At 44.0% G+C, this 25641-nt stretch overlaps 1 long non-coding RNA gene across 2 annotated transcripts; it reads right to left on the bottom strand.

Annotated features, from left to right (window-relative positions):
* Window positions 1-13193: 13193 nt before the first annotated feature.
* On the bottom strand, window positions 13194-18791 carry LOC127923678 (uncharacterized). Of its 2 annotated transcripts, none has more exons than XR_008115012.1 (4): window positions 18765-18791; window positions 17520-17571; window positions 15867-15934; window positions 13194-13220 (listed from the first exon to the last, which is right to left on the bottom strand). It is a non-coding gene; the product is annotated as an uncharacterized LOC127923678 (long non-coding RNA). The 2 variants fall into 2 exon arrangements; XR_008115011.1 differs by lacking the exon at window positions 18765-18791 and adding an exon at window positions 17939-17965.
* Between the last annotated feature and the right edge of the window lie 6850 nt (window positions 18792-25641).

Here is a 25641-nt window from a genome sequence, read left to right on the forward strand (position 1 = left end):
TATATATTTCCTTGCTCAGGAACAAATATGTGTACTTGACAAGAGCCTCCCTACTAAGAAAGTGGTTGTCGATGCTGAAGTAACTATGTTACCTTTTGCAAACTCTGTCTGAAAGCGGCAGCCCCCTTCAGAAGAGCAGATAGATGGGAGAGAGACCATGAATGTGCAGGTACTAAGAAGACACACTGTACTGAATAATTTATGTCTCAGCAAAATAAAGACAGCGTCTTGAAGTCCTGAGTAAAGTAGAAGATGTAGACTGTGGTGACATATGAAGAGACAATAAAGACAGGAACAGTGGAGGGACGGGGAGAAGCTGTGAGCCTGAGTTAAGAGATTGTTTTGGTTTCACTGCCAACTGCCTTCTTTCTGAAAGTTGTATTACTTTGACTTGTTTACCACGAGGCCTCTCCCCCTCTCTGCTCCTTCACGACCATCACACTCGGAAGCTACAGTAACCAGGTGAATCCTGGGTAGACACACTAGAGGAAGAGAAAACAGCCAGTGGCCTCTTTGATTCCAGGCCTCTGGTTCTCTTAGATGAGCTATTCTCTCTATAGATACAACTACAAACCCACTGGCAGGTAGAGCAACCTGAAGAATGGAGAAAAGGATCCTGTCCCTATTCTAATTGAGGTGGAACAGTAATGGAATGGTGCTGGGTTGGTTGGTTTGATGGTTGGTTGTTTGGTTTGATGCTTGGTTGGTGGCTTGGCTTGGATTAGGTTGGGTGGTTGGTTGATTTGATGGTTGGTTGGTGGCTTGGCTTGGATTAGGTTGGGTGGTTGGTTGGTTTGATGCTTGGTTGGTGGCTTGGCTTGGATTAGGTTGGGTGGTTGGTTGGTTTGATGCTGGTTGGTGGCTTGGCTTGTATTAGATTGGGTGGTTGGTTGGTTTGATGCTTGGTGGTGGCTTGGCTTGGATTAGGATGGGTGGTTGGTTGGTTTGATGCTTGGTTGGTGGTTGGATTAGGTTGGGTGGTTGGTTGGTTTGATGGCTTGGTTGGTGGCTTGGCTTGGATTAGGATGGGTGGTTGGTTGGTTTGATGCTTGGTTGGTGGCTTGGTGGATTAGGATGGGTGGTTGGTTGGTTTGATGCTTGGTGGTGGTTGGCTTGATTGCTTGGTTGGTGGTTTGATGTTTGGTTGGTGGCTTGGCTTGGATTAGGATGGGTGGTTGGTTGGTTTGATGCTTGGTTGGTGCTTGGATTAGGATGGGTGGTTGGTTGGTTTGATGCTGGTGGCTTGGATTAGGATGGGTAGTTGTTGGTTTGATGTTGGTTGGTGGCTTGGCTTGGATTAGGATGGGTGGTTGGTTGGTTTTGATGCTTGGTTGGTGGCTTGGCTTGGATTAGGTTGGGTGGTTGGTTGGTTTGATGCTTGGTTGGTGGCTTGGCTTGTATTAGATTGGGTGGTTGGTTGGTTTGATGCTTGGTTGGTGGCTTGGCTTGGATTAGGATGGGTGGTTGGTTGGTTTGATGCTTGGTTGGTGGCTTGGCTTGGATTAGGTTGGGTGGTTGGTTTGGTTTGATGCTTGGTTTGGCTTGGCTTGTATTAGATTGGGTGGTTGGTTGGTTTGATGCTTGGTTGGTGGCTTGGCTTGGATTAGGATGGGTGGTTGGTTGGTTTGATGCTTGGTTGGTGGCTTGGCTTGGATTAGGTTGGGTGGTTGGTTGGTTTGATGCTTGGTTGGTGGCTTGGCTTGTATTAGATTGGGTGGTTGGTTGGTTTGATGCTTGGTTGGTGGCTTAGCTTGGATTAGGATGGTTGGTTGGTTTGATGCTTGGTTGGTGGCTTGGCTTGGATTAGGATGGGTGGTTGGTTGGTTTGATGCTTGGTTGGTGGCTTGGGTTTAGATTGGGTGGTTGGTTGGTTTGATGTTTGGTTGGTGGCTTGGCTTGGATTAGGATGGGTGGTTGTTGGTTTTTGATGCTTGGTTGGTTGCTTGGATTAGGATGGGTGGGTTGGTTTGATGCTTGGTTGGTGGCTTGGCTTGGATTAGGATGGGTAGTTGGTTGGTTTGATGCTTGGTTGGTGGCTTGGCTTGATAGGATGGGTGGTTGGTTGGTTTGATGCTTGGTTGGTGGCTTGGCTTGGATTAGGTTGGGTGGTTGGTTGGTTTGATGCTTGGTTGGTGGCTTGCTTGTATTAGATTGGGTGGTTGGTTGGTTTGATGTGGTTGGTGGCTTGGCTTGGATTAGGATGGGTGGTTGGTTGGTTTGATGCTTGGTTGGTGGCTTGGCTTGGATTAGGTTGGGTGGTTGGTTGGTTTGATGCTTGGTTGGTGGCTTGGCTTGTATTAGATTGGGTGGTTGGTTGGTTTTGATGCTTGGTTGGTGGCTTGGCTTGGATTAGGATGGGTGGTTGGTTGGTTTGATGCTTGGTTGGTGGCTTGGCTTGGATTAGGTTGGGTGGTTGGTTGGTTTGATGCTTGGTTGGTGGCTTGGCTTGTAATGGGTGGGTGGTTGGTTGGTTTGATGCTTGGTTGGTGGCTTGGGCTTGGATTAGGATGGGTGGTTGGTTGGTTTGATGCTTGGTTGGTGGCTTGGCTTGGATTAGGATGGGTTTGGTTGGTTTGATGCTTGGTTGGTGGCTTGGCTTGTATTAGATTGGGTGGTTGGTTGGTTTGATGGCTTGGATTAGGATGGGTGGTTGGTTGGTTTGATGCTTGGTTGGTGGCTTGGCTTCTGGATTATTAGGATGGGTGGTGGGTTGGTTTGATGCTTGGTTGGTGGCTTGGCTTGGATTAGGATGGGTGGTTGGTTGGTTTGACTTGGTTGGTGGCTTCATTGTATTAGATTGGGTGGTTGGTTGGTTTGATGCTTGGTTGGTGGCTTCTTGGATTAGGATGGGAGTTGGTTGGTTTGATGCTTGGTTGGTGGCTTATTGGATTAGGATGGGTAGTTGGTTGGTTTTGATGCTTGGTTGGTGGCTTGGCTTGGATTAGGATGGGTAGTTGGTTGGTTTGATGCTTGGTTGGTGGCTTGGCTTGGATTAGGATGGGTAGTTGGTTGGTTTGATGCTTGGTTGGTGGCTTTGGCTTGGATTAGGATGGGTGGTTGGTTGGTTTGACTTGTTGGTGGCTTGGCAGTTGGTTTGATGCTTGGTTGGTGGCTTGGCTTGGATTAGGATGGTAGTTGGTTGTTTTTGATGCTTGGTTGGTGGCTTGGCTTGGATTAGGATGGGTAGTTGGTTGGTTTGATGCTTGATTTGGTGGCTTGGCTTGGATTAGGATGGGTAGTTGGTTGGTTTGATGCTTGGTTGGTGGCTTGGCTTGGATTAGGATGGGTGGTTGGTTGGTTTGATGCTTGGTTGGTGGCTTGGCTTGGATTAGGATGGGTAGTTGGTTGGCAGGCCTGACCAAAACAATCGATTGTTTGGTTGACCAGTTTATGGCAAATATAAATGGAGTCTTTCAGTGGACTAATACATTGCGGAGGCTGCGGTATGACACACCAGTATCACCAGTAGTATATTTACTGTTCATTCCCAGCCTATCAGCAAACAATCGACCAGTTTACTAAATGGAGTCAGGCCTATTGCCAACCAACCAACCGACCACCCCACCAACCATCAAACAAGCCAACCAACCACCCAACCTAACCCACCAACCAAGCATCAAACCAATTACAATGTTTGTTACAGTCATTTCTGTGCATTCAATACATTATTATTACAGTCTTACCGTTGTCATTGTAACAGTGGACACATTGTTTGCAGAGCGCACAACCTAGGCTACACTTGTGAGCAAAAAGTTTTGGTTTATTTCATTCCATTTAAGATTTGTATCATTTTCATTTAGATAGGATCTTGATTAACCACCTGACGGTGATTTTGAGATATTATAAATTAAATTGTTCCATGAAAATGTGCATATGGAAATCATAACTGGCACGCAGATCAGTAGAAGTGGTATGATAACTTGGCACTCCAAATGGAAAAGGTTGCCGACCATTGGTGTAACCTATAACCGGCAACAGGAGCGTAATGGCTGTGAAGGCCAGCAGCAGCGGGCAGCGGGAGGAGCAGGGTGGGGAACAGGGTTTTTTCTTCTGGTTATATTTATCTCTGGCTCCTCTTTAGTCATTTATGTGTCTTCATTTTTAATTGCAGTGCCTAAAGCATCAGACAAGCACAGTAGACAACGTATAGTTGATTTTAATCAAACATACGGTGTGTCTATATATGGGAAAATACACATTTCATCAATTTGACCAACAGACGACTCTTGATTGACCAAGTTTTTTTTTTGTCGGGGACAGCACTATGTGGGAAGCTGGTGGTTGGTTGGTAGTTAGTAGCCTTGGTGACGCTGGAGAGAAATGCTATCCAACTGGATTGGTTGGTGATTGGCTTCCTCCCTAATAAAGGAGGATTGGTAGCTGGATTGTTTGGTGATTGGCTTCCTCCCTGATAAAGGAGGATTGGTAACTGGATTGGTTGTTGATTGGCTTCCCTCCCTAATAAAGGAGGATTGGTAACTGGATAGGTTGTTGATTGGCTTCCCTCCCTAATAAAGGAGGATTGGTAACTGGATTGGTTGTTGATTGGCTTCCCTCCCTAATAAAGGAGGATTGGTAACTGGATAGGTTGTTGATTGGCTTCCTCCCTAATAAAGGAGGATTGGTAACTGGATTGGTTGTTGATTGGCTTCCTCCCTAATAAAGGAGGATTGGTAACTGGATTGGTTGGGGATTGGCTTCCCTCCCTAATAAAGGAGGATTGGTAACTGGATTGGTTGGGCATTGGCTTCACTCCCTAATAAAGGAGGATTGGTAACTGGATTGGTTGGGGATTGGCTTCCCTCCCTAATAAAGGAAGATTGGTAGCTGGATTGATTTGTGATTGGCTTCCTCCCTAAGAAAGGAGGATTAGTAGCTGGATTGGTTGGTGATTGGCTTCCTCCCTAATAAAGGAGGATTGGTAACTGGATAGGTTGTTGATTGGCTTCCCTCCCTAATAAAGGAGGATTGGTAACTGGATAGGTTGTTGATTGGCTTCCTCCCTAATAAAGGAGGATTGGTAGCTGGATTGATTGGTGATTGGCTTCCCTCCCTAAGAAAGGAGGATTAGTAGCTGGATTGGTTGGTGATTGGCTTCCCTCCCTAATAAAGGAGGATTGGTAACTGGATTGGTTGGGCATTGGCTTCCCTCCCTAATAAAGGAGGATTGGTAACTGGATTGGTTGGGGATTGGCTTCCTTCCTAATAAAGGAGGATTGGTAACTGGATTGGTTGGGGATTGGCTTCCCTCCCTAATAAAGGAGGATTCGTAAGTGGATTGGTTGGGCATTGGCTTCCCTCCCTAATAAAGGAGGATTGGTAACTGGATTGGTTGTTGATTGGCTTCCCTCCCTAATAAAGGAGGATTGGTAACTGGATTGGTTGTTGATTGGCTTCCCTCCCTAATAAAGGAGGATTGGTAGCTGGATTGGTTGGTGATTGGCTTCCTCCCTAATAAAGGAGGATTGGTAGCTGGATTGGTTGGGGATTGGCAGGCGAGGTGAGGGTGCCTGCATGATTTCTGGAGGAGGGAGGGCACCAGGTGGGTACGCAGACAGACACTCAGACACCCAGACGGCCAGTGGAGAGCTCCTGTCCTGCCAGTCTGCCCCCATTATACCTCCGGAGCACTGATGACACCTGACGATGGCAGCCTACTGGGTCCTCGTCTGGAGTAATGCAGCTGCCCGCACGACGCCAGTCATTTCCAACGCCACTTTCATCCCTGTGCTCACTTCAAAAGTGACATCTGTCATCCCTAAGAAGCTTAGAGACGTCATGTTCCTGCCATCAGACGCTTTGATGGTGATTTGGCCCCGGGCATTTGTCATACATAACTTACCAAGAGAGAACAATGGAGGAATCAGACTTGGGTTTTAAAAGTAATGTTGTAAAGTACAGGCAAGATGAAGTAAAATCCCCCACTATCGCTAGAGAGATAGGGAATCAAAGTGTAGCATTGAGCTGGTGGAAGTGTGTATCACACGTCTTGTCAGCTTTCTTCTTGTTCGCCTCATGACTGCATCTGCCTTGTCTGCACCACAACGGAGCAGCATCTGCTGATGGCGTCTGCATGATTGGTTTAGCCTTGTTGTATTGTTTTGTTACCATACACCATTTGAAAGAGCTACAAACAGTGTGTTTTGGTGTAAACTCACCCAATGTGTCTTGATATTGTGTAATGAAGGGAGGAGAAGAAGAAACAGCTCATCATAGTTCACAAGGCCGTCAGAGGAATCAGACTTATCATAGGGAATGTGTGAAGTGTGTGTGTCTGTGTATGAGAGTTTGTTGAATGTTTGTGCCAGTGTTTGTGGAATGTGTAGTGTATGTGTGTGTGCTTGTGGCTGTTGTAGTGTGTGTGGCAGTTGCTGTGACTGAGTTCATGACTCTGACTAGGATCAGATGCTATATAACTGTCAAATGGTCATGTCTCTAACTCAGTTAGCAGGCGTCACATTTGATTGTATCTTTGGAGATATATTTAGCTCTAGCTATGGCCATTTAATTTTCTGTCCATCTGTAGCAATGTTCTCTATCCTTCTGAAGCAATGTCTCTCTCTCTCTCTCTCTCTCTCTCTCCCTCTCTGTTGCTCTCCCTCCCTCTCTTCTCTCTCTCTGGGTTAACCCAGAGTTCATCCATCCCTCTTTCTCACCTCTCTGTGACTGACAAGTCTGTCTTCCAGATGGCTGCCAGATTGCCGGCTCCCTGTCACTTCATATTAAGACCCGTTTGATTAATGCATCATTTAAGGCCCCGTTAAGTTCCTCTCCACAAATATATGTGTATCCAATTAGAACTGTTAAGCTAGGTGACATCACTGCCTAACTATTTGTTTTTCCTCCCCACAATCAGTTTTCTACTTATAGCCTGGGCTAGCGGGCTAGGCTAACCCGGAGCAAGGCGTCTCTCTAACCCCGCCTCTTTAACCCCACCTCTCTAACCCCGCCTCTCTAACCCCGCCTCTCTAACCCCGCCTCTCTAACCCCGCCTCTCTAACCCCGCCTCTCTAACCCCGCCTCTCTAACCCCGCCTCTCTAACCCCACCTCTCTAACCCCGCCTCTCTAACCTCGCCTCTCTAACCCCGCCTCCCCAACCCCGCCTCTCTAACCCCGCCTCTCTAACCCTGCCTCTTTAACCCCGCCTCTCTAACCCCGCCTCTCTAACCCCGCCTCTCTAACGCCGCCTCTCTAACCCCGCCTCTCTAACCCCGCCTCTCTAACCCCACCTCTCTAACCCCGCCTCTCTAACCCCACCTCTCTAACCCCGCCTCTTTAACCCCGCCTCTCTAACCCCGCCTCTCTAACCCCGCCTCTCTAACCCCGCCTCTCTAACCCCGCCTCTTTAACCCCACCTCTCTAACCCCGCCTCTCTAACCCTGCCTCTCTAACCCCGCCTCTCTAACCCCACCTCTCTAACCCCGCCTCTCTAACCTCGCCTCTCTAACCCCACCTCTCTAACCCCGCCTCTCTAACCCCGCCTCTCTAACCCCGCCTCTCTAACCTCGCCTCTCTAACCCCCACCTCTCTAACCCCGCCTCCCAACCCCGCCTCTAACCCCACCTCTCTAACCCCGCCTCTAACCCCGCCTCTCTAACCCCGCCTTAACCCCACCTCTCTAACCCGCCTCTAACCCCGCCTCTAACCCCACCTCTAACCCCACCTCTCTAACCCCGCCTCTCTAACCCTGCCTCTCTAACCCCTCCTTTAACCCCACCTCTCTAACCCCACTCTCTCTAACCCCACCTCTCTAACCCCGCCTCTCTAACCCCGCCTCTCTAACCCTGCCTCTAACCCCGCCTCTCCAACCCCCCGCCTCTCTAACCCCACCTCTCTAACCCCACCTCTCTAACCCCGCTCTCTAACCCCACCTCTCTAACCGCACCTCTCTCCATCCTACTCTCTGGTTGTTGAAATAAACTGTCAGTGGAATAATCGGGTGAAACAAGGCTGATTAAGCTTGTTTACCACTGATGCTGGGTTTTGGATACACATACTCACACATGTACACAAACACACAAATGCGCAGAAACACACGTGTTTGTGTTCTCGGCAACTGCCGGTGATGAGGCTGAGCTGCAGAAAAATCAGAACTTAAGATGGGGTCGGACCGCAAGCCGGAGGCACTGCGTAGGATTTGTTTTATTTGCGTCGCCAAATGATCCTGGTTGTTTAATTCCAACATTAACACATCTACCCCCAACAACATCAACTGAGGGAGGAAGTGGTTTAAGATACTGTTCTATTCTTACCACCTAAATACAACTACCGTGTGATGTCTGAAACAAGTGGATACCAAAGTATCTCAGAGTCTAAATTGGATGCCACTGGATCTCCATTGGGTCTTACATATTCAATCCCTTCTGATCACAGAATATTGATTCATGTAGTACACATACTGGGTCCTGTGTGTGCTACTGACCACAACCAAGCACATTTTGAAGCATACTTCAATAAACTCTTGCAATAAAACATAACACTCTTTGTCAGAGCTACAATGTCCTCCTGGCTGCATATGTATTTTTGTACTTTAGTCAGTGTGGCTCTGTCTGTGAGTATGTCTCTGAGGCAGGGCTGTATTGTAGAAGTGTAGCCTCAGTGTTCAGTGATCTCCTCCCAACTCACACAGGCCTTGTCTTCTATAATTCATCAGCTCCATCACTGTGTGGTGGCTCAGGGGACTGGATGCTAGAGGTACCTGGGGTACAGGACCATCACCCTGGTACACATCGTCCTGCTCTGGTGAACTGACACAGACAGAAGTATGAAGCAGATTGGAGAAGCATATTTGCAGGAGGAGAGGGGACCAAAGATGAGAAAAGTTTCAGTTCATCTAGGTAGAGGAGTATGGTGAGTTCAAAAGCCTAACAGTACATTATGTCCTGAGGCTGACCAGACTAAGGCTTTAGGGAGAGGCCAGAACAGCCCTGAGGTAAAGGCCAACACACACTGCATGACAACTGAACACACACACTGTAAATACACACACACATTCAAACATAACATTCCCTCATTCATTGTTGAACGTCGTTATTCTTTACTTTGACGTGAGGAAACTATGAGGTAAAATGCATTTAAAATACTTATTTTCTCCTTATACAGGAGGTACAGTAAACTAATTCAGTAGTTGTGTATAATGTACTATACCTACTAAGTTCCATTAATATTCAGTAACATAATCATCATAAGAGGAAGTACATGGATACAAAACTAATATTGAAATGAAGCCTATGTGGAAATATCGGCCGCTACTTAAAACACCGTATGAGAATTTATACACGCTCAAACTGACAGCTTTCCCATCAAATGATGCACTCAAGCCACATTGGAGTAACTGAATGTAAATGTCACTCTCCAAATAATAACTAATCAAGTTCAGTGGGAGTACACAGGAAAGCAGGAGTCCACTTCCAACCCAGCCAGCCAGCAGAGTGCTGAAAGCCTCAGCCTCACCTGCACTAGCAGCTACTTTAATATGGGAGGCAATGAGCACCCACAGATCCCTATCTGTCAAAAATAACTGTCATATCTGAGTCCAGAGAGAGAGGAAGAACAGGGAGAGGGAGAGAGAGGGGGGAGAGAGGGGAGAGAGAGAGAGAGAGAGAGAGAGGGGGAGAGAGAGAGAGAGAGAGAGAGAGAGAGAGAGAGAGAGAGAGAGAGAGAGAGAGAGAGAGAGAGAGAGGGGGAGAGAGGGAGAGAGAGAGGGAGAGAGAGTGAGAGAGAGAGAGAGAGAGAGAGAGAGAGAGAGAGGGGGAGAGAGGGGAGAGAGAGGAGAGAGAGAGTGAGAGAGAGAGAGAGAGAGAGAGAGAGAGAGAGAGAGAGAGAGAGAGAGAGAGAGAGAGAGAGAGAGGGGGGGAGGGAGAGAGGGAGTGAGAGAGAGAGAGAGAGAGAGAGAGAGAGGAGAGAGAGAGAGAGAGAGAGAGAGAGAGAGAGAGAGAGAGAGAAGAAGAGTGAGAGAAGTGAGGATAAAGAGAGAGGGGAAGAGGGAAATAATTAAGAGAGAGAGATCTCCAGACTCATTTGTACGTGTCCTCAGTGTGTGTACTCTAGCTTCGTTATAACAGTGGTTGAGGCTCTGATCTGTCAGCGTGTCTCTACCAGCTGTCACTGAGATGGGGCTGCAGATTTCACCCAATCACAACTGTCGTCAGTTCCCTCTGTGGGCACACACACACAGATGAAGAGGAGAGTGATAGGGCTATGGCTGGCTGTGTGCAATCCTAACTCCACATTCAGTACATATGATAATGTATGAAACATAGTATGATGAAGGAGAGAAGCCAGCTGACATAGACCTAATCCTACTGTGTGTTTGATGCTGTATGGTCCCTGTATGGATAGTCTATACTTCACTGCCTACAGCACAGGTAAGCCAAAGTGTTGTAGGTGCATCAAGGCCCTCTTATCAGAGCCATTGCAGGCCAGAGTACGATAACAGAATATCCACTATGATAATGTATGAAACATACTGTAATCAAAGAAAGAAACAGATGAACCCTGTGTGGATGAGTAGACACGTGCCTGCACAGTGGTGCATAGGCAGAAGTATTGGAGGTGCATCTCGGCTCCTCTATCTTCTGACAAGTTTACACTGATTGTTTCATGTATCTGGGCCTGTACCTGACGCCTGCATTCCCTTTGAACCTGGCCTTTTGTGCTGTGGAATAGCCTTTTGTTCTAGATAAAACAGACTATGTATGGTCAGACTCTGACTACATGTCCTGCAAATGTCAGCTCCGCAGAGCATGAAGAAACCCAGAAACACACACTGACTCTGGACTGCTGCTGGCTACTGACAGGTGTGTTCTCTGTATAACCTACTATTTCCTTGGCCTGTTGTATCATCCAAGTGCAACCTCCAATTACGAGAGAGACAACAGAATTAATGTTTCAAGACGGTTCTAACATGATGCCTGACCTCTATTGGAAACAACATCTGAAGGCAGTTGTTTTCCTTTCAGAAATATCAGTGTTTTTTCTGATGGTTGAAACTTTGGGTGGAACAGAAAGTGAGCTTCTAGTTTTTCACAGACCTTGTTTTGAGGTTTTTATAAGCAAGAATAGAGAGACTTAGGAGGTGGTAGATATCCCATACTGTAACCATGGAGATATAGTGATTGTGGTGCAGGTTAGAGGGGAGAAGCAGAGAGGGGCTCTGTGTGGAAGCCGTCTGGCCTTTTGGGAGGCCTTTCTTTGACGCAGAGCACTTCACATAGTGCTCTACACACACAACTCTACACACAGGACTCATCTCATCCACCTGCCTCCAACCCATCCTCCCTACCAAACTGAACCTGGGTCTGTGCCTTGGCCTCCTCTCAGCGACAAGCTCTAGTCTCAGATATTCATACAGAGCAGGAGTGTGACACACACACACACACACACACACACACACACACACACACACACACACACACACACACACACACACACACACACACACACACACACACACACACACACACACACACACACACACACACACACACACACACACACACCATCTCTCTCCTCTATCCTTTCTCCTAACCTTCAAAGTCAGCAGGCAGCATGTACCAGAGCCTCAGTGAACTAGGGTACTGTAGGACAGAAGACCGACAGGCAGGCAGGCAACCAGACAGCCAGCCAGCCAGCCAGCCAGCCAGCCTAGCCAGCCAGACAGACAGACAGACAGACAGACAGACAGACAGCAGTGTCAGAACTCTGTCAGCACACACAATTAAAAACATAATGTCTGCTCCTCTCCTCCCTTGTCGCCTTATCAAGCCTACACTGGTATACCTGAATATCAAGTCTACACTGGTATACCTGAATATCAAGTATACATGGTATACCTGAATATCAAGTCTACATGGTATACCTGAATATCAAGTCTACACTGGTATACCTGAATATCAAGTCTACACTGGTATACCTGAATATCAAGTCTACACTGGTATACCTGAATATCAAGTCTACATGGTATATCTGCATATCAAGTCTACATGGTATATCTGAATATCAAGTCTACACTGGTATATCTGAATATCAGGTCTACATGGTATATCTGAATATCAAGTCTACATGGCATACCTGAATATCAAGTCTACATGGTATACCTGAATATCAAGTCTACATGGTATGCCTGAATATCAAGTCTACATGGTATATCTGAATATCAAGTCTACATGGTATACCTGAATATCAAGTCTACATGGTATACCTGAATATCAAGTTTACATGGTATAACTGAATATCAAGTCTACATGGTATACCTGAATGTCAAGTCTACATGGTAAACCTGAATATCAAGTCTACATGGTATACCTGAATATCAAGTCTACATGGTATACCTGAATATCAAGTCTACATGGTATACCTGAATATCAAGTTTACATGGTATACATGAATATCAAGTCTACATGGTATACCTGAATGTCAAGTCTACATGGTATACCTGAATATCAAGTGTTCATGGTATACCTGAATATCAAGTCTACATGGTATATCTGAATATCAAGTCTACATGGTATACCTGAATGTCAAGCTACCATGGTATACCTGAATATCAAGATTGACATGGTATACCTGAATATCAAGTGTTCATGGTATACCTGAATATCAAGTCTACATGGTATATCTGAATATCAAGTATCACATGGTATACCTGAATATCAAGTCTACATGGTATACCTGAATATCAAGTCTACATGGTATGCCTGAATATCAAGTCTACATGGTATGCCTGAATATCAAGTCTACGGGTAGACCCGAATATCAAGTCTACACTGGTATACCTGAATATCAAGTCTACATGGTATACCTGAATATCACGCCTACATGGTATACCTGAATATCAAGTCTACATGGTATACCTGAATATCAAGCTCATGGTATACCTGAATATCAAGTCTGGCGGTATACCTGAATATCAAGTCTACATGGTATGCCTGAATATCAAGTCTACATGGTATACCTGAATATCAAGTCTACACTGGCATACCTGAATATCAAGTCTACATGGTATGCCTGAATATCAAGTGTCTGGCATGGTATACCTGAATATCAAGTCTACATGGTATATCTGAATATCAAGTCTACATGGTATATCTGAATATCAAGTATACATGGTATACCTGAATATCAAGTCTACATGGTATACCTGAATATCAAGTCTACATGGTATGCCTGAATATCAAGTCTACATGGTATGCTTGAATATCAAGTCTACATGGTAGACCTGAATATCAAGTCTACACTGGTATACCTGAATATCACGTCTACATGGTATACCTGAATATCAAGTCTACATGGTATACCTGAATATCAAGTTTACATGGTATACCTGAATATCAAGTCTACATGGTATACCTGAATGTCAAGTCTACATGGTATACCTGAATATCAAGTCTTCATGGTATACCTGAATATCAAGTCTACATGGTATACCTGAATATCAAGTCTACATGGTATACCTGAATATCAAGTCTACATGGTATGCCTGAATATCAAGTCTACATGGTATACCTGAATATAAAGTCTACATGGTATGCCTGAATATCAAGTCTACATGGTATACCTGAATATCAAGTCTACACTGGTATACCTGAATATCAAGTATACATGGTATACCTGAATATCAAGTCTACATGGTATACCTGAATATCAAGTCTACACTGGTATACCTGAATATCAAGTCTACACTGGTATACCTGAATATCAAGTCTACACTGGTATACCTGAATATCAAGTCTACATGGTATATCTGCATATCAAGTCTACATGGTATATCTGAATATCAAGTCTACACTGGTATATCTGAATATCAGGTCTACATGGTATATCTGAATATCAAGTCTACATGGCATACCTGAATATCAAGTCTACATGGTATACCTGAATATCAAGTCTACATGGTATGCCTGAATATCAAGTCTACATGGTATATCTGAATATCAAGTCTACATGGTATACCTGAATATCAAGTCTACATGGTATACCTGAATATCAAGTTTACATGGTATAACTGAATATCAAGTCTACATGGTATACCTGGAATGTCAAGTCTACATGGTAAACCTGAATATCAAGTCTAGCGGCATACCTGAATATCAAGTCTACATGGTATACCTGAATACTGCCTACATGGTATACCTGAATGCTTTCATGGTATACATGAATATCAAGTCTACATGGTATACCTGAATGTCAAGTCTACATGGTATACCTGAATACCTGGAATGTCTGGGCGGTATACCTGAATATCAAGTCTACATGGTATATCTGAATATCAAGTCTACATGGTATACCTGAATCAAGTCTACATGGTATATCTGAATACCTGAATATCAAGTCGACATGGTATACCTGAATATCAATGTCTACATGGTATACCTGAATATCAAGTCTACATGGTATATCTGAATATCAAGTATACATGGTATACCTGAATATCAAGTCTACATGGTATACCTGAATATCAAGTCTACATGGTATGCCTGAATATCAAGTCTACATGGTATGCCTGAATATCAAGTCTCATGGTAGACCTGAATATCAAGTCTACACTGGTATACCTGAATATCAAGTCTACATGGTATACCTGAATATCAAGTCTACATGGTATACCTGAATATCAAGTCTACATGGTATACCTGAATATCAAGTCTACATGGTATACCTGAATATCAAGTCTACATGGTATACCTGAATATCAAGTCTACATACCTCCTGAATATCAAGTCTACATGGTATATCTGGAATATCAAGTCTACACTGGTATACCTGAATATCAGTCTACATGGTATGCCTGAATATCAAGTCTACATGGTATACCTGAATATCAAGTCTACATGGTATATCTGAATATCAAGTATACATGGTATACCTGAATATCAAGTCTACATGGTATACCTGGAATATCAAGTCTACATGGTAATGCCTGAATCATCAAGTCTACATGGTATGCTTGAATATCAAGTCTTCATGGTAGACCTGAATATCAAGTCTACATGGTATACCTGAATATCAAGTCTACATGGTATACCTGAATATCAAGTCTACATGGTATGCCTGAATATCAAGTCTACATGGTATACCTGAATATAAAGTCTACATGGTATGCCTGAATATCAAGTCTACATGGTATACCTGAATATCAAGTTTACATGGTATACCTGAATATCAAGTCTACATGGTATACCTGAATGTCAAGTCTACATGGTATACCTGAATATCAAGTCTTCATGGTATACCTGAATATCAAGTCTACATGGTATACCTGAATATCAAGTCTACATGGTATACCTGAATATCAAGTCTACATGGTATACCTGAATATCAAGTCTACATGGTATACCTGAATGTCAAGTCTACATGGTATACCTGAATATCAAGTCTACATGGTACATCTGAATATCAAGTCCCCATGGTATACCTGAATGTCAAGTCTACATGGTATACCTGAATATCAAGTTTACATGGTATACCTGAATATCAAGTCTACATGGTATACCTGAATGTCAAGTCTTCATGGTATACCTGAATATCAAGTGTTCATGGTATACCTGAATATCAAGTCTACATGGTACATCTGAATATCAAGTCCCCATGGTATACCTGAATGTCAAGTCTACATGGTATACCTGAATATCAAGTCTACATGGTATACCTGGAATATCAAGTCTACATGGTTTTCCGTGAATATCAAGTCTACATGGTATATCTGAATGCCTGAATATCAAGTCTACATGGTATACCTGAATACCTGAATATCAAGTCTACATGGTATACCTGAATATCAAGTCTACATGGTATATCTGAATACCTGAATATCAAGTCTACATGGTATATCTGAATACCTGAATATCAAGTCTACATGGTATACCTGAATATCAAGTCTACATGGTATATCTGAATACCTGAATATCAAGTCTACATGGTATATCTGAATACCTGAATATCAAGTCTACATGGTATACCTGAATACCTGAATATCAAGTCTACATGGTATACCTGAATATCAAGTCTACATGGTATATCTGAATACCTGAATATCAAGTCTACATGGTATATCTGGAATACCTGAATATCAAGTCTACATGGTAGACCTGAATATCAAGTCTACATGGTATACCTGAATATCAAGTCTACACTGGTATACCTGAATATCAATCATGGTATACCTGAATATCAAGTCTACATGGTATACCTGAATATCAAGTCTACATGGTAGACCTGAATATCAAGTCTACATGGTATACCTGAATATCAAGTATACATGGTATACCTGAATGTCAAGTCACATGGTATACCTGAATATCAAGTCGACATGGTATACCTGAATATCAAGTCTACATGGTTTTCCGTGAATATCAAGTCTACATGGTATACCTGAATACCTGAATATCAAGTCTACATGGTATACCTGAATTTCAAGTCTACATGGTATATCTGAATACCTGAATATCAAGTCTACATGGTATATCTGGAATACCTGAATATCTAGTCTACATGGTATACCTGAATATCAAGTCTACATGGTATATCTGAATATCAAGTCTACATGGTATACCTGAATATCAAGTCTACATAGTATACCTGAATATCAAGTCTACATGGTATGCCTGAATATCAAGTCTACATGGTATGCCTGAATATCAAGTCTACATGGTATACCTGAATATCAAGTCTACATGGTATACCTGAATATCAAGTCTACATGGTATACCTGAATATCAAGTCTACATGGTAGCCTGAATATCAAGTCTACATGGTATACCTGAATATCAAGTCTACATGGTATACCTGAATATCAAGTCTACATGGTATACCTGAATATCAAGTCTACATGGTATATCTGAATACCTGAATATCAAGTCTACATGGTATATCTGAATACCTGAATATCAAGTCTACATGGTATATCTGAATACCTGAATATCAAGTCTACATGGTATACCTGAATATCAAGTCTACATGGTAGACCTGAATATCAAGTCTACATGGTATACCTGAATATCAAGTCTACACTGGTATACCTGAATATCAAGTCACATGGTATACCTGAATATCAAGTCTACATGGTATACCTGAATATCAAGTCTACATGGTAGACCTGAATATCAAGTCCATGGTATACCTGAATATCAAGTCTACATGGTATACCTGAATGTCAAGTCTACATGGTATACCTGAATATCAAGTCGACATGGTATACCTGAATATCAAGTCTACATGGTTTTCCGTGAATATCAAGTCTACATGGTATACCTGAATACCTGAATATCAAGTCTACATGGTATACCTGAATATCAAGTCTACATGGTATATCTGAATACCTGAATATCAAGTCTACATGGTAGACCTGAATATCAAGTCTACATGGTATACCTGAATACCTGAATATCAAGTCTACATGGTATACCTGAATATCAAGTCTACATGGTGTATCTGAATACCTGAATATCAAGTCTACATGGTAGACCTGAATATCAAGTCTACATGGTATACCTGGAATATCAAGTCTATACTGGTATACCTGAATATCAAGTCTACATGGTATACCTGAATATCAAGTCTACATGGTATACCTGAATATCAAGTCTACATGGTAGACCTGAATATCAAGTCTACATGGTAGACCTGAATATCAAGTCTACATGGCATACCTGAATGTCAAGTCTACATGGTATACCTGAATATCAAGTCGACATGGTATACCTGAATATCAAGTCTACATGGTTTTTCCAGTGAATATCAAGTCTACATGGTATACCTGGAATACCTGAATATCAAGTCTACATGGTATACCTGAATATCAAGTCTACATGGTATATCTGAATACCTGAATATCAAGTCTACATGGGTATATCTGAATACCTGAATATCTAGTCTACATGGTATACCTGAATATCAAGTCTACATGGCATATCTGAATATCAAGTCTACATGGTATACCTGAATATCAAGTCTACATAGTATACCTGAATATCAAGTCTACATGGTATACCTGAATATCAGAAGTCTACATGGTATGCCTGAATATCAAGTCTACATGGTGCCTGAATATCAAGTCTACATGTAGACCTGAATATCAAGTCTACTGGTATACCTGAATATCAAGTCTACATGGTATACCTGAATATCACGCCTACATGGTATACCTGAATAGATGGTAGACCTGAATATCAAGTCTACACTGGTATACCTGAATATCAAACCGGTATACCTGTCTACATGGTATACCTGATATCAAGTCACATGGTATACCTGCATGGTATACCTGAATATCAAGTCTACATGGTATACCTGAATATCAAGTCTACATGGTAGACCTGAATATCAAATGGTCTACACTGGTAGACCTGAATATCAAGTCTACACTGGTATACCTGAATATCAAGTCTACATGGTATACCTGAATATCAAGTCTACATGGTATACCTGAATATATCAAGTCTACACTGGTATACCTGAATATCAAGTCTACATGGTATACCTGAATGTCAAGTCTACATGGTATACCTGAATATCAAGTCGACATCGTATACCTGAATATCAAGTCTACATGGTTTTCTGTGAATATCAAGTCTACATGGTATACCTGAATACCTGAATATCAAGTCTACATGGTATACCTGAATATCAAGTCTACATGGTATATCTGAATACCTGAATATCAAGTCTACATGGTATATCTGAATACCTGAATATCAAGTCTACATGGTATACCTGAATATCAAGTCTACATGGTATATCTGAATATCAAGTCTACATGGTATACCTGAATATCAAGTCTACATAGTATACCTGAATATCAAGTCTACATGGTATGCCTGAATATCAAGTCTACATGGTATGCCTGAATATCAAGTCTACATGGTATACCTGAATATCAAGTCTACATGGTATACCTGAATATCAAGTCTACATGGTATACCTGAATATCAAGTCTACATGGTATGCCTGAATATCAAGTCTACATGGTATACCTGAATATCAAGTCTACACTGGTATACCTGAATATCAAGTCTACATGGTATGCCTGAATATCAAGTGTTCATGGTATACCTGAATATCAAGTCTACATGGTATATCTGAATATCAAGTATACATGGTATACCTGAATATCAAGTCTACATGGTATACCTGAATATCAAGTCTACATGGTATGCCTGAATATCAAGTCTACATGGTATGCCTGAATATCAAGTCTACATGGTAGACCTGAATATCAAGTCTACACTGGTATACCTGAATATCAAGTCTACATGGTATACCTGAATATCACGTCTACATGGTATACCTGAATATCAAGTCTACATGGTAGACCTGAATATCAAGTCTACACTGGTATACCTGAATATCAAGTCTACACTGGTATACCTGAATATCAAGTCTACATGGTATACCTGAATATCAAGTCTACATGGTATACCTGAATATAAAGTCTACATGGTATGCCTGAATATCAAGTCTACATGGTATACCTGAATATCAAGTCTACATGGTATACCTGAATATAAAGTTTACATGGTATGCCTGAATATCAAGTCTACATGGTATACCTGAATATCAAGTCTACATGGTATGCCTGAATATCAAGTCTACATGGTAGACCTGAATATCAAGTCTACACTGGTATACCTGAATATCAAGTCTACACTGGTATACCTGAATATCAAGTCTACATGGTATACCTGAATATCAAGTCTACATGTATGTTTTCTATACTTTACATGTACATGGAGTTACACCAGGGTCTATTTCATCAGACATTCACATTCATTATTTTATGTTTATTTTATTTTGTGATTGTTTTCTATGACCTGTTCTGGTTTGGTAGAATGATTTGGTATAATGTAATAGTACACAGAATTATATCAAAATCAAAAAACATTCTTGATTTTCTTATTTTTTCCCTCTTTTTTAAGGAGTGGGAATAGCTTTCATCCCACAGTGATGGTGTGCATAGAAAATGACATTAGCATCCTAATATCAGACTCATGCTTAATTTCTCAGGGGTTGTGATGAAGTGAATTTTGACTGATGGTTCCTGATAGTGTCAACACGTGTCCCTCTTACCCGGCTGGCGCTCCTCACCCGCTACTCTACAGATGTGTCGCTTGATGTACCCGTCGATCGGTGCTCCACTGCCACTTAATAAAATATCACTCCTGCTTTGACAGCCAGCCTTAATTGAGTCCCTTGTCAGTTTTAGCAAACTGTGTGTTAACGTCATTTGAAACTTTTTTTCTTTTCCATCTATCTCAGTCTCTCTCTCTCGTGGTCTATAAGGAATATGTTAGCAGCCTAGCAGGCAAATCCTCTGTAACTTTGTTTAGGAAGGAGAGCGAGAGAGAGAGAGAGAGAGAGAGAGAGAGAGAGAGAGAGAGAGAGAGAGAGAGAGAGAATAAGCCTCAAAAGCCATCTTGTCATTGGATCCATAATTCAGGCTCATGATTTTAATTTCCCTCTGTTCTTTCAAAGGGATGAGAAGAGGAAGGGAAGAGGAGAGGGAAGACTGGTAGTTAGCTGGATAACTGCATTTGAGATGAGCTGAGGTGTTCTGTCATGCTGCCTGTACTACATAATAGGGATGGAAATGTGCCAGAGAAGAAAGACACATCAAAATGAAGGGAAGCCAACTTCCCTCTCTGAACTCTCAAAATCCACATCGCACGCTGTTTACAAACGGAAAAACCCCATGTTGTTTCTTCTAAGACGAACCAATCCCAGACCAGAGGGGCACTGTGGCACATTCAACAGTAGATTTAATGACAAACACAGACGTACACACAGGCAGATATAGGCAGATATTCCTTTTTATTTGAATAACAGTTATGTCCTTATATCAGAATTAACATGCCTTTAGTACAGTATCCAATGTGACCTATAGGCATGAGTTGTCGGGATGGTCCTTCCTTCACACTCTGTCAGTGTGTTTGGCCCGGCCTGGCCCCAGCCTGTGTGTATGTGTGTGTTGTGTGTGTGCTTGCGCAGAGGGAACTGACGATAGTTAAAATTGTGCGTGTTTGTATGTGCGTGGGTGGGTGGCTTCAGGCTGTATACTTCAGGCTGCTGGTCTGGGGCCCAGTGTAGTGTGTCTCTCTGTCTGTATTTCCCTCCCTCCCTCTCTCTCTCTCTCTCTCTCTCTCTCTCTCTCTCTCGCTCTCTGTCACCCTCTTTCTTTCTCTCTCTCTCTCTGTCTCCTCTTTCTTCTCTCTCTCTCTCTCTCTCTGTCTCCTTCTTTCTCTCTGTCTACCTCTCTCTCTCTCTCTCTCTCTCTCTCTCTCTCTCTCTCTCTCTCTCTCTCTCTCTCTCTCTCTCTCTCTCTCCTCTCTCTCTCTCTCTCTCTCTCTCTCTCTCTCTCTCTCTCTCTCTCTCTCTCTCTCTCTCTCTCTCTCTCTCTCTCTCTCTCTCTCTCTCTCTCTCTCTTCTCAGCTACACCAGGAGATGTTCTGATGTCAGCTGCATCTCTTTGTCTCTTCCTTCCTCTCCCCTCATCTTTTTCTTCATCATTTTCTCTTTTCCCGTTCCCTCCCTCTCTCTCTGTCTCTCTGTGAAGCTCAGGTTGTGGTGCTTACAGGACTCGGCAGTGCCACTGTACTCCTCACCATACCATTTGATCATTAATTTATCACAGCTCCAACAGTTTGTTTGACAGGTGCAGTAACTTTCATCTGGTGGGCTTGGCAGCATTTGCTGCTCACTCTCTCTTCTCTCTGACTCCCCTCTCTCCCCCTATATTTTGCTTTCCACTCCTCCCGCCCTCATCTCTACCTCACCTCACCTCTCTCTCTCTGTCCACTTTCTCTCAGCCCTGGTAAGGTGAAAGTAAAGACAGCAGCCACCTTTCCCTTACAGGATCCATTTGCCCCTCTCTGGTAATGAGAAGACAGACAGACACGGTTCCTCTCTGATACATCATGTTTTATTGATACAGTCAGCGTCGGGAATACATGAATGGGAACAGGAGGATCATTTGGGGTCTTGTAGGCCTATGTGTAGCTAGCTAGTGATGTTGTCGTTAATCGACTTGTGGTGCTATAGCAACAGCATAGCTCTTCCTTGTATCTCTCTACCATCTCTCTCAGTATATTTATTTATATCACTGATGCATCTTTGTCTTGTTACCCCTCCATCTTTCTTCCTGAAACTATCTTTTCTTCCACAAAGATTATTCTACCTTGTCTCATTGATTTACATTTACATTACATTTACATTTAAGTCATTTAGCAGACGCTCTTATCCAGAGCGACTTACAAATTGGTGCATTCACCTTATGACATCCAGTGGAACAGCCACTTTACAATAGTGCATCTAAATCTTTTTAGGGGGTTGAGAAGGATTACTTATCCTATCCTAGGTATTCCTTAAAGAGGTGGGGTTTCAGGTGTCTCCGGAAGGTGGTGATTGACTCCGCAATCCTGGCGTCGTGAGGGAGTTTGTTCCACCATTGGGGGCCAGAGCAGCGAACAGTTTTGACTGGGCTGAGCGGGAACTGTACTTCCTCAGTGGTAGTGCGATTCGCCACCTGGTCATCAGAAGGGGAAAGGAGAAGATTAATTGTGTGTCGTCTGCATAGCAATGATAGGAGAGACCATGTGAGGTTATGACAGAGCCAAGTGACTTGGTGTATAGCAAGAATAAGAGAGGGCCTAGAACAGAGCCCTGGGGGACACCAGTGGTGAGAGCGCGTGGTGAGGAGACAGATTCTCGCCACGCCACCTGGTAGGAGCGACCTGTCAGGTAGGACGCAATCCAAGCGTGGGCCGCGCCGGAGATGCCCAACTCGGAGAGGGTGGAGAGGAGGATCTGATGGTTCACAGTATCGAAGGCAGCCGATAGGTCTAGAAGGATGAGAGCAGAGGAGAGAGAGTTAGCTTTAGCAGTGCGGAGCGCCTCCGTGATGCAGAGAAGAGCAGTCTCAGTTGAATGACTAGTCTTGAAACCTGACTGATTTGGATCAAGAAGGTCATTCTGAGAGAGATAGCGGTAGAGCTGGCCAAGGACGGCACGCTCAAGAGTTTTGGAGAGAAAGAGAGAAGGGATACTGGTCTGTAGTTATTGACATCGGAGGGATCGAGTGTAGGTTTTTTCAGAAGGGGTGCAACTCTCGCTCTCTTGAAGACGGAAGGGACGTAGCCAGCGGTCAGGGATGAGTTGATGAGCGAGGTGAGGTAAGGGAGAAGGTCTCCGGAAATGGTCTGGAGAAGAGAGGAGGGGATAGGGTCAAGCGGGCAGGTTGTTGGGCGGCCAGCCGTCACAAGACGCGAGATTTCATCTGGAGAGAGAGGGAGAAAGAGGTCAGAGCACAGGGTAGGGCAGTGTGAGCAGAACCAGCGGTGTCGTTTGACTTAGCAAACGAGGATCGGATGTCGTCGACCTTCTTTTCAAAATGGTTGACGAAGTCATCTGCAGAGAGGGAGGAGGGGAGGGGGAGGAGTATTCAGGAGGGAGGAGAAGGTGGCAAAGAGCTTCCTAGGGTTAGAGGCAGATGCTTGGAATTTAGAGTGGTAGAAAGTGGCTTTAGCAGCAGAGACAGAGGAGGAAAATGTAGAGAGGAGGGAGTGAAAGGATGCCAGGTCCGCAGGGAGGCGAGTTTTCCTCCATTTCCGCTCGGCTGCCCGGAGCCCTGTTCTGTGAGCTCGCAATGAGTCGTCGAGCCACGGAGCGGGAGGGAGGACCGAGCCGGCCTGGAGGATAGGGGACATAGAGAGTCAAAGGATGCAGAAAGGGAGGAGAAGAGGGTTGAGGAGGCAGAATCAGGAGATAGGTTGGAGAAGGTTTGAGCAGAGGGAAGAGATGATAGGATGGAAGAGGAGAGAGTAGCGGGGGAGAGAGAGCGAAGGTTGGGACGGCGCGATACCATCCGAGTAGGGGCAGTGTGGGAAGTGTTGGATGAGAGCGAGAGGGAAAAGGATACAAGGTAGTGGTCGGAGACTTGGAGGGGAGTTGCAATGAGGTTAGTGGAAGAACAGCATCTAGTAAAGATGAGGTCAAGCGTATTGCCTGCCTTGTGAGTAGGGGGGGAAGGTGAGAGGGTGAGGTCAAAAGAGGAGAGGAGTGGAAAGAAGGAGGCAGAGAGGAATGAGTCAAAGGTAGACGTGGGGAAGTTAAAGTCGCCCAGAACTGTGAGAGGTGAGCCGTCCTCAGGAAAGGAGCTTATCAAGGCATCAAGCTCATTGATGAACTCTCCAAGGGAACCTGGAGGGCGATAAATGATAAGGATGTTAAGCTTGAAAGGGCTGGTAACTGTGACAGCATGGAATTCAAAGGAGGCGATAGACAGATGGGTAAGGGAGAAAGAGAGAATGACCACTTGGGAGAGATGAGGATCCCGGTGCCACCACCCCGCTGACCAGAAGCTCTCGGGTGTGCGAGAACACGTGGGCGGACGAGGAGAGAGCAGTAGGAGTAGCAGTGTTATCTGTGGTGATCCATGTTTCCGTCAGTGCCAAGAAGTCGAGGGACTGGAGGGAGGCATAGGCTGAGATGAACTCTGCCTTGTTGGCCGCAGATCGGCAGTTCCAGAGGCTACCGGAGACCTGGAACTCCACGTGGGTCGTACGCGCTGGGACCACCAGATTAGGGTGGCCGCGGCCACGCGGTGTGGAGCGTTTGTGTGGTCTGTGCAGAGAGGAGAGAACAGGGATAGACAGACACATAGTTGACAGGCTACAGAAGAGGCTACGCTAATGCAAGGAGATTGGAATGACAAGTGGACTACACGTCTCGAATGTTCAGAAAGTTAAGCTTACGTAGCAAGAATCTTATTGACTAAAATGATTAAAATGATACAGTACTGCTGAAGTAGGCTAGCTGGCAGTGGCTGCGTTGTTGACACTACACTAATCAAGTCGTTCCGTTGAGTGTAATAGTTTCTACAGTGCTACTATTCGGGGCTAGCTGGCTAGCTAGCAGTGTTGATTACGTTACGCTTGCGTTAAAATAACGACAATAGCTGGCTAGCTAACCTAGAAAATCGCTCTAGACTACACAATTATCTTTGATACAAAGACGGCTATGTAGCTAGCTATGTAGCTAGCTACGATCAAGCAAATCAAACCGTTGTGCTGTAATGAAATGAAATGAAAATGTGATACTACCTGTGGAGCGAAGCGGAATGCGACCGGGTTGTTGAGTGCAGAAGTTATATTCGGTAGACGTTGGCTAGCTGTTAGCTGTTAGCTAGCTAGCAGTGTCTCCTACGTTAAGGACGACAAATAGCTGGGTAGCTGTTAGCTGTTAGTTAGCTAGCAGTGTCTCCTACGTTAAGGACGACAAATAGCTGGCTAGCTGTTAGCTGTTAGCTAGCCAGCAGTGTCTCCTACGTTAGGACGACAAATAGCTGGCTAGCTGTTAGCTGTTAGCTAGCTAGCAGTGTCTCCTACGTTAAGGACGACAAATAGCTGGCTAGCTAACCTCGGTAAATTAAGATAATCACTCTAAGACTACACACTCTAAACTACACAATTATCTTGGCTACGAAGACAGCAAAGACAACTATGTAGCTAGCTAACACTACACCAATCAAGTCGTTGAGTATAATAGTTTCTAATTGATGACCTGGACAGGAAGGTTGTGTGGAGAGACTCCGTCATGATGAGTTGATCATCCCTGACCAGAGAAAGGCCCGTAATTCATCCAGTACATTG

This window comes from Oncorhynchus keta, unplaced genomic scaffold, assembly GCF_023373465.1.
Source record: "Oncorhynchus keta strain PuntledgeMale-10-30-2019 unplaced genomic scaffold, Oket_V2 Un_contig_3052_pilon_pilon, whole genome shotgun sequence".
Taxonomy (NCBI): Eukaryota; Metazoa; Chordata; class Actinopteri; order Salmoniformes; family Salmonidae; genus Oncorhynchus; species Oncorhynchus keta.